We start from the raw sequence: 10,653 nt of genomic DNA on the forward strand, positions 1-10,653 counted from the left end.
CCAGCCTTTAACGTTGTAGCCATTTGATTATAAGTATTGCATTTTGGACGGCAATGATAAACAACCTGTCACTGGAGTACTTGTAATAATCAGGTCAGAAAACAAACCTAGTTTACCTTCACTCCAATTCACTCTACACTGAAGGGAAACAGAAACATGTCCCGGCCCACTGAGCCACCCAGACGCCAGCCTTTATTGTTCAAAGAGTTGAGGGGTCATTGCTTTATGGAGGGCGACATGGGGACGCAGTCTACTCCAGCTGGGCCTAATGATAACCATGTGAGCACTTGAAAGTCATTCTACTCTTCTTCGACCGGCACAAATGATTCCCTACTGTAGTCCCACGCTGTAAATTGCGGTCTGAGGTATACAGACAGAGGGGGGCAATTTCCCTGAAATCCTCCCCTAATGTGGGACAAAGCCACGGTGGACGCCACAGGGATGAGATCTCAGTCTCATCACCTTTGAACTCGTGTTTGGGTAAGAAAAGAAAAAGGGAAAATGAAGATGAATTGAACTGCGAAGGGGACACGGGAGAGAGAGAATGTGGACGCAAAGATAGAAAGAAGCAGGAAAATTAGAATGATTGAGGGAAGTGACAGGGGGATGCTGCAGATGAGAGAGGTGGAGGAGGAGGACGAGAGGGAGGCAGCCGATCAAATTTTATGGTTGACTTATCCCTTTCACAGCCCCTTGAAATAGCCAAACAATTTACAATCATCCAAAGCATTAACCTTTCACGAGCCAGAGGGACTCATTGTCCATGATGCTGCGATGAGGCGCTTTGCATGCCTGATGAAAATGTTGCAGGGGAATAACTCATTCAGCAGGCAAAACAAAGAAAATGGAGAGGAAGAGAAGGTGTAGGAAAGGTTGAGGGGTAGATTAGCCCGAGGAGAAGAACATGGGAGGCATGTTTGAAGATGGACAAGGAGTAATGTTTTTGAGAGGCTTTTGTTAGGGGGAGGCAGATGGGCTCGTGCATCTGGGTGAGGGATGGCAGGGAGGCTTCGCAGTGGCTCCACTGCCCTCCACGGTCCATACTTAACGTTTTTACAGGTGAGGGGGAGGAGGTGGGGAATAAGTCCAGAGCTAGAGTGGAAGAGGGGGAGAGGAGGGGAAGCGTTAAGAGCACAAGAAGCAGGCTTGATTCCCATCTCGTAGCGGGGAGCCAATGTCCATACTATTTACTGCATGACAGCCTCCCATATCTCCATCAATCCCCTACACAAGCCAGGAAATAGAAAGCGGGACTGAAGGGCCGAGTGTGTGTGCTGGTGTGTGTAAAAAAAAAAAGAAGGAAGAAGGTAAGGAGGAAGGGAAGGAAGAAGGCAAGGAGGGAAAGCATACAAAGAATAGGAGAAAGAGGGGCTGATGCAATATCAAAGAAAGAAAGAAAAGTGCCATAAAGTGTGAATATTGGCCACTAATGTTACAGCTTTCAGGCCTGAGCATTTTAGCAACTTGGAGCTAACGTTAATCAAACGTACACAACGTTGCCAAGCGAATTAAACAAGTTTTTAAAATTCCTTACAGTTTAACCGTTTGCCATAACTCCATCAATCAGCTACACAAGCCGGGAAACAGAAAGCGGGGCTGAAGGGCCGAGTGTGTGTGTTGGTGTGTTTAAAAAAAACAAAAGGTAAGGAAGAAGGAAAGGAGGGAAAGCAAACAAAGAAGAGGGGCAGATGCAACACCAAAGAAGGAAGGAAAAGAGTGTTAGCTACAGCATTTCAGAAAAAGAATCAGAAAAACCTAATCAAACTTGACATGCAGAAAACTGTTTTCAATTAAAGAGCCCAAACTCGGAACAGATCCGAGAACAGCTAGTCCCATCCGATCCAAAATAGACCCAATGATAATTAAATCAGAAACTAACCGACACTGGCAGAGACACGATGTTCCACCAATTAACAAGCATCCACGGTCAAAAAGATCAGCATACATGCTTTGTTCCTGCATTTCACAGTTCGAAATGGGAGAAAAACGTGCTCCAGTTGATAGTCCGCATATTGGCAATTCTTTAAACCAATCACAATTGTATTGGGCGGCGCTAAGCGCCAGACAGAGCCACGGTGCCTCTGTAAAATAGCCTCGGGAAGGAACTTGTTTTGGTGGAACGTGTAGGTTGAAAGGTTGTTTTAGTCGTGCGAGAGAAATCTCAGATTTGGACAGATAGTCTAGCTAGCTGTCTGGATTTACCCTGCAGAGATCTGAGAAGCAGTTTACCATAGTCCTCACAAATCCACCAGAGGTTAGAATCATAACACAAAGAAAGCGGAAGATAAGGGACATCTGGCCGAAAAGAGGCGGCACCGGAGCAATCCCGGAAGTGGAAACTCATGGATATACAGTACCTAGGACAATATTAAGCCCTGGTCAATACTAAGCCCTGGTCACTCACTTAAAGAGACTGTACTCTCCAAGAAAACAGCCCTATAAATAATTTGTTCAAGCAAGTGGGGGGTGGTGCGCGATCACGGAAGGCTTGTATCATGTGGACGCGCCGACAATGTTGTTGTCATTCTAGAATTCCTTTTCCATTGTTTATGTAGGCTACTATACTGTTCTGTTAGCATTGAGTTATATTTTCTGCAAGTTACATGAAACGCTGTTTCAAAGACTTTTCAGACCAAATTCTGGTGGAAAAACACTGTCACTGTTATTTTTTTTTTTTGGCCTAAAAGCAGTGACATTTTGGTCATGCTTTTTATTTTAGCTGGGTACAGAGCACCAAGAGTCGTTTTTGTGAGTGAGCGTTGAAAGGCTTGAAAGCACCGTGTTTTATGACCCAAACATCCACCCCAACCTCCTCCCTACACGGTCCACGGCATTTTTATACAGCAGCACTCAATGTGGTGCATACAGCAAAATATATGAGGACTATATACAAGCTACAGTGCTTTACTTTTGGCCTGTGCTATGTGTACAAATGGTTCATGAGAACAGCTTGACCAATTATATGGACAATAGAAACAAAGTTGGAAGACTGTTGACTGTGATTGTAGTTTGTTTAGTTGACTGCGTGTCTGGTCACATGTCCACTTGGATCCACTTGGGTAATGAACATACTGAAACAGAACCGGGTCTCACAGCAAAGAAAAATGTACCACATATTTTGTTAATTCCTCCTATATAGAAACATGAGACATTTAACAGATTAGAAGGTGTAAATGTCCTTTCGTAAGTACATTAGACGCATTGAGGATGAGGAAATGAAAGTTTCTGAACTCTAATCTGTTAGCGGCAACAGCCAACTTATTAGACTTGAGTTACGCTAATTATTAGGCCAGATACAATTACAGTCGCAGAGACAAATTGAGATAAGGACGAGGGGGGAAATGGATTGATAACCGAGAGAGAAAACCTAGTGAGAGACAGAGCGGCTGCATACAAATGACCCCCTTTAGCTAATTAGCAGCACAGCTAAGATCCCTGCGAGAGTTGGCCCCACATATGCTGCTGCTGCAGCTGCACAGTGGCCCCATAGGTGGAGAGATCGAGCCCGGGGGCCACAAGGGCTCATAAGCAATGTGTGTCATCGGCGAATACCATCAGTCATAGAACAAAGAAGGCACACGGGTCAGAGGCAGCGATACACCACTGCAGACTCCTCTTCCTCCTCTTTTTCCTGTCCTTCACTTAATTTTCCATTAACCCCTTCCTCCCCGTCCCCTTTTCTTCATCTCTTCTCCCCCTCCTCCTATCTCTTCCCATCTTCTTTATAGCCGTCCTGTTCCTTTGTGTGTGAGTCAATTAGCCAGCCCCTTTAGTTTTGATTTATAGACCGCGGACCTCCTATGGCCTAATGGATTGCTGTGATTTAATATGCAATGCTTATGTGTGTGTGTGTGTGTGTGATGAATTAAAGAGCAGGAGACACAATGGAGGTCACAGAGGTACCTTTCTCTACACTGACGGCGTTTGAATCTGCGCTACTCCGGGCCCCCCAATTTCCATCCCTCGCTTGAAAGAAATGATCAATTTGTAACGTCGCCATAACGGATGATGACCAATAATAAAGTGACTGCTGTGATCGTTTGGATGACGTCTCTCAAAATAATTTGCCATGTGGACGTCATTAGGCCGTTCATAACGATTGGGACCAGCGATTGTTATTGTCTGAACAGAAGGCATTACTGGATGGCACAGCGACGCGTTCGGAGGACATTCATCAGCGCCTATTTTTTTTCTTTTTTCTTTGTTGACTGAGGCCAACAACACGGAGATTAGAGACTCATCCCGCCTTGGGCGGGGGGATGGGGGTCAGGAAAGGTGCGAGTATACATCACTATCATCAACCTCCTCATCACCATCATCAGACTTTCGTAACACACTCTATGACCAGAGGCTATTTACGCCAATCCATAGTCAAGAGGCCTCGTACTGGTGGTTTACGGGGTCATGAACTCTGCTGTCTACATCAGAAAACATCTGACAGAGGGCCTGTCAGCACCCTGCTAAACACACACACACACACACACACACACACACGCACCAAAATAATTAGACAGTAAGAGCACTCTTGGAAAGTAAGGACATTTTTGGAAGTGTGGACATTGTCGGAGAGTAACGCATGTTTTTGGAGCGTGATGACACTCTGGTCGGTAACATGTCCACATACATTGTGTCTAAACTCTCAGCTGGCTCCCAGATTGTATACTGTAATGTGTGTGTATAGTCCATTTAGTCTCGTTTACACGGGAATATCCAGTAAACTAAAGAACATGAGGTTTGACACTTTATCTCACACACAGACACAGACACAGACACACACACACACACACACACACACACACACACACACACACACACACACACACAGGTGACAAGTTTCATCTCCAAGATATCAACATTTCAGGAGCTAACTAAGAAAAACAACCATAACGAGGATGTGAGAGGGTTTCTAACGGCTCGGGGGAAAAAAAAATCTTTGCTGAATCTTGCCATTAAATGAATCATGTCTGCTTTCAACGTCAAAAGAATTCCCGTGGATTCTGAATTTGAACTCTCAATAGATTTATTTCCCATAGCTATGTGATTTCTTCCCGGCTTCTTCTGCTCCGTCAAACTCCTGAACATGTTGCTTTTATTACCCGTTTTTTAAATCAACATAGTAGGCAAAGTAGGTGCAATAGCGTAACACATTTATACTGAACAATCATTTTGGGATTTCCAACAATATCTAAAACAATATTTTGTGGTAATTAAAGCAAGATTAAAATTGTTTAACTCAAAAGATCTCGACCAGGTGAGCTACCCAGGCACTCAATAAGAGCATGATTTAAAGTGGTCATATTTGCTGTTTTGCTTTTTCCTTTTCCTTTATTGTGTTATATATCTTTTTTGTGCATGTAATAGGTTTACAAAGTGTCCCCCTCAAAGGGACTTACCATCTCCAACAGAAAACACTGTTCACCAACTGCTCCAAACAGCTCTATTGTAGTCCAGCCTTTACTTCAGAGACAAACGTGGTCACTTTGTAACACACGTTATAATGCTCGCCTAGCTGCTAGCATAGCACGCCCTCATACTCTGCTTCTGACTGGCTAGTAGTCCTTACTTAGGTACTGTCAGGGCACGCCCTCATACTCTGCTTCTGACTGGCTAGTAGTCCTTACTTAGGTACTGTCAGGGCACGCCCTTATACTCTGCTTCTGATTGGCTAGTAGTCCTTACCTAGCTACTGTCAGTGCATGTCCTCATACTCTGCTTCTGACTGGCTAGTAGTCCTTACCTAGCTACTGCGCATGTGCGACTCCCAACAAAGATGGAACAGAAGTGAGATGCCTCACTCTGTAGCTAAAACAGAGAGCTCAACACACAGGGTGAAAAGAGGAGCGGCAGCAATTTGCAGTACAACAAAAATATGGTGTTTTTAGAAAATTAAACCATGTAACCCTAACCTGGTACAACCTCGAAATACAACTATGCACCTGAAAATGAGCATAATATGAGCACTTTAAGTTCAAAACACATTGACCAAGTCACAGAGTGTCGTATGCACCAGTTGGTTGTAGTCAGGATGTGATAAAATTGCTGTTTTACTGAAAAGCTTCAACTTGTCATTGCTGGGAAATAGGACGGTAACATACTCTGACGAGTTGACACACATCATGCTGATATGTGGGCTTACAGAGATGCCCTTTAAAAGTTTAACGGCACGTGGCACCCTGTTAGGGATGTAAGGTGCCAACCATGAACCGTCCCCGAACCGTTTCAGGTCCGTCTGGGTACCGGTGTTGCACGTCATTCCCCATCTCGCTTCCCTCCATTGCCTGTCCTCTCGCTACTGACAGTACTAATAAAAAGGCATACAAATCGTCCTGAAAATAATAATCAATGACAACTTCAAAGGTATGAATTTTGAGGGGTGAAATTGAAGGAGGTATCTTGATTGCACAATTTACTAATTTAAGGTTATCACGTGCACTTTTAAAAAGGTAAAGGTACTTTATTGTCACATACACATACATGGAGCGAAATTCATTCTCTGCATTTAACCCATCTCTCAAGGGAGCAGTGGGCAGCCATTTACAACTCCAACTCCAGATCTGAGCCAGTGTCTTGATCAAGGGCACTGACTGGAGAACCTAGTACATGTTTTTTGATAAACATGGGGATAACATACAAACTCCACACAGAAAGGCCCGGAACGACCTGGATTCAAACCCAGAATCTTGTTGCTGTGAGGCCACAGTGCTAACCATTGGGCCACCATGCTTGGGATACTTGATTGATACGTTTCCTTTTTTATTTATTTTTTTGCAGCTCCAGTGTCAGGGCAGCGTTCCAAACAAATGGAGAACATCAACATGGAGTTATAAGAGATTCCCGCGTGTCGAGAAGAAATTACAGCTGCTGTGTGATGAACTAAAATGATTCCTCATTTCCAGGCTGACTACCATGAGTTACAGAAACTCTATCAAGGTCTCCAAGAGCTTTTTTAATGAGCACTAGGAGCATTAAAGCTGCTGAGCACACACAGGATGATATTATATCAACCTTAAAATCAAGTTGAAGGATGAACGAATGCTCACGTGGGATTTACAAAGTATACATGTAATGGCAGCGGCAGTAGATGCATAACTGTGGCAGCTGCCCTGGAGGGCCCCTGATAATACTCAATCTAACCGACCTCATTAAGGGACCCTTGTTTTTTACCTTCTCCATCTCGCCAAGAGACACTGCTTTCACCAGAGGTGATGAAAAAGCACACGTCTAATCATCTCTTCTTCCACGCGCCGCGGCCGCAGAGTGTGTGCGAGCGTGGACGCGGGCAAAGGATTATTAACGGTTTAATGGATAGGGAAGCCTGACAGGTGGTCTTCTCGCTGAGATTAAGGACCGGTGGGTTAATGACGGTGTGGGTGAGATTGTCATAACTCACAATAAGGCCATTACAGTAATATTACCGAGAAAAGTCTTCAGCTCTCCAACAAGGTGGCATTGGGCGGAGGGCTTCTGCTATTTTTCAAAGAGTTTTTTTTCCTCTCCTTTAGCCTGCAGCTCAGTATAAATGGGCTTCGGCTCAAGAAGAACATTAAGGCTGATGTATGCTTCTGCGTTAAATCGACGCCGTGGGTACGTACGTAGGTATGTGGAGATAGCGACCCTATGCCGGACCCTACGCCAAACCCTACGCTGGACCCTACCCCTTCTTCTCCATAAACAACATGAAATCAAGGAGAGGGTTAACTTTTCCTGCTACAGATTTCCAACAGTGGTCAGAAAGAACAGGGGAGACACTTTGTTTCTCTCACTTGCCTCTCGCTCTGAAGCTAATCACTGTCACTCTCTCACTCCCTCTACTACACTCCGCACACACACGCAAGCGCACACGCACAAGCTTTAGATTGCTATTGTTTAGACAACATACTGCCGATTGGCTTTGAAATGTGACAAAAATGTAGGCCTGCCACAGAACTGACAGCATCAGGAGGAGGTGATGATAAAATAAACATAAAGAACACTTTATTTTGAGTATTTACAGCCTTTCTCACCCCTCTTCCTGGACAAAGGAGAGCACATTCCTGCACTCAGAGAAACACTCATCACCAGTTGAAGCTTGCAGGGCGGGCAACAATGACTCTCTGACAGCCGGCTCTGCAGTTCGCTACTCCCCTCTGGTGGTCAGCGAGGACCACTGCAGTCTCCAGGGGCCAAAGGAACAAAGGAAGGACAGATGAACAATAGAGTCAACAGCAGAAAGCGGCATCAGAGCCAAAGAGACAGAACCCAGGCGAAGGTCCAGAGTGGGTGCTGCTGTGGGAGTGTTGAATAATCTTTAGAAAAATAGGTTGGATGTTATGTTTTATCCTCTAACATTTCTTCATCCTTCACTCAGGTTGCATAACAAATGTGGTCAAAGTCCAAGATCACACATTCAAGCAATTAGCTCAATGAATTGGTTGAAAACACTGCCTAAGGCGGACGTTTTCACGGCCAAAGTGTTTTGAAATCCTAATTCTGTAAAAGGGATCATAAAATATGCACTTGATGGCTACATATTGCGCAGAATCCTCATTTATTTAAGCTATTGTCGACAAGTTGTGTATATTTATAAGTACTGTATGGTTTATTTAACTAAATATCTTAATTTTTTGCTAAACTGCTGTAACAGTGAAATGCCCTCAGTGCATAAAACATGCATGTCCCAGGCAAGATGTTAAGAAGAGTAAAGGCTTTTAGGATCCGGACTGGGTCTACGGTACCGGTACCCTCAAATGGATACAGATACCAAAAGAGTACTTCATTTTACAACTTTTTTTAATTTATTTTTTTACTTCATTCGATACCCATCTTCTTAATGGAAGAATCTTGGCCACTAAACTGCCAACTCTGTCAAATACACTGCGCTCGACTTCACCACACCACAGACTATATGGGTTGTCAGTGTTTCTTTTAGGATTTTCTTTTAGGGGGCAAGTCAACAACCGTGACCTTTTTGGTGGAGCTGTTCGTTTAATAGTTGACTCGGAAGAAAGCTAACGTTTTGACAATAAACTCCATCAACACAACAGTATGTGGAGTTAAGCTGGACGGGCCCAATAACCTCTGAATAGTTCTACTTGTTAAACTGCAATGTGAGCGTCAGCCAACGGCGTGCATTATGTCGGCAGGATCACTTAAAAGGCAACTGCGACTACATTTTTTGTACAGCCCTATTTCTGATACCGTGGTGGCAGAAATTTTGCCATGGTGGGCCGCCACTATAAAATCAACATAGAGGAAACATTGGGTTGTAGCTGCTGCGGCAGTGGGTAAGCAAACTATGGGCACTTTTTTTCTAGATCTGGGTACAAAAAGGATCAAATGCAGGTATAGTTTGACTGGAGGAGATTTGGTTCTACTTGGTAGGCTACTGGGTTATTTTTGGTCAATAGAGTATCAATACCCAGCCCTAATGTGGACTAACTGTTATCTGGCAAACATATTGCTATCTCAGGTACTGTTGGCTGGGGTTGCTGGAGTGTAAAATTCCTCAATTCTTTTTGTTAAACATAAAAACATCCGCGAAATTGCGGTCGCTGATCCACCAGACTCCATGTAAAAAAACAGTGATTTTAGCACCGTAAAATACACTTCATTCAAAGTCGACAGAAACTAAATAAAACTGTGAAAAGCTGTTTTGAGTTGACTTTCCACTTTTCCAACCATCACAACTCTAGTTTTGGTTGAAATAAACACATAGTTTACAGATTTACGTAACAAATATGCTGGCTCTATACACGCTAAAAGTATTGTTTTTTTAAATGGACTCTGGTGGGTTTAGTGCTAGTGACCTCAGAGCTGTTTCTGCTTAAACAGAAAGGTCTTTAACATGCCTCACTCTGTAGGGATCCGTTTCATAATGTTCTCAGACAATGAGAATAATAATCTGAGCCTTCAGTGGTAAAAACTTTTAGTGGACACCGATGCTGAACATTTGCCCTATAGGGTTACACTGCAGCCCGGTTTGTGACTGCCGGTTACAGTGTTCACGCTTATAACTGGATCAATTTCAAAGACTGTTGTTCCCATCAGTCACTTACACACAAAAACATAGCGAAATAGGGTCCAGGTTGAAAAGAAAAAAAACGTAGTTACCCTTTAAGGGAACATTGATGGTGTGGTTTTAAAATAATGATTCTTTTTAAATTTATTTTCTGAGCAAAGTAGCCGCTCTATGGTGTTTTTTGCCCCCAACTGCTCCTTCCAGGCAGCGCTGCGCTTCAAGGCACCTAACCCTAACCATAACCAGTGCCTCCCAACGGTGCCTTCCAGGCAGCGCTGCGACCGCTGCCTTCAAGGCACCTAACCCTAACCTTAACTCTAACCATAACCAGTGACAAAAAACACCAATAAACAAAGTAGCCTACAAGCCAGTCTGACAAAACGTGAGTTGGCTCGTAAGAAATCAACTCAAACAGCTAGACAACAGTGAAGAGAATCATACTTTTATAACACTATTGTAAGAAAAGACAAACACACGTAACAGACTCAAGGCAAAAAGGTTATGACTACATCTTTGAGAGAAGGAAAAATAATCAGAATCCTTGTTGATTTTGAAGAAGGCCTAAGGGCCTAAACATCAAGATGAATAGAGAAATGCATATGGAGCGTGCTACTTTCAAATCTACTTCCAGTGATCAGCCTAGGGTGACCAGATGA

The sequence above is a fragment of the Perca fluviatilis genome, chromosome 9, assembly GCF_010015445.1.
Source record: "Perca fluviatilis chromosome 9, GENO_Pfluv_1.0, whole genome shotgun sequence".
Lineage (NCBI taxonomy): Eukaryota > Metazoa > Chordata > Actinopteri > Perciformes > Percidae > Perca > Perca fluviatilis.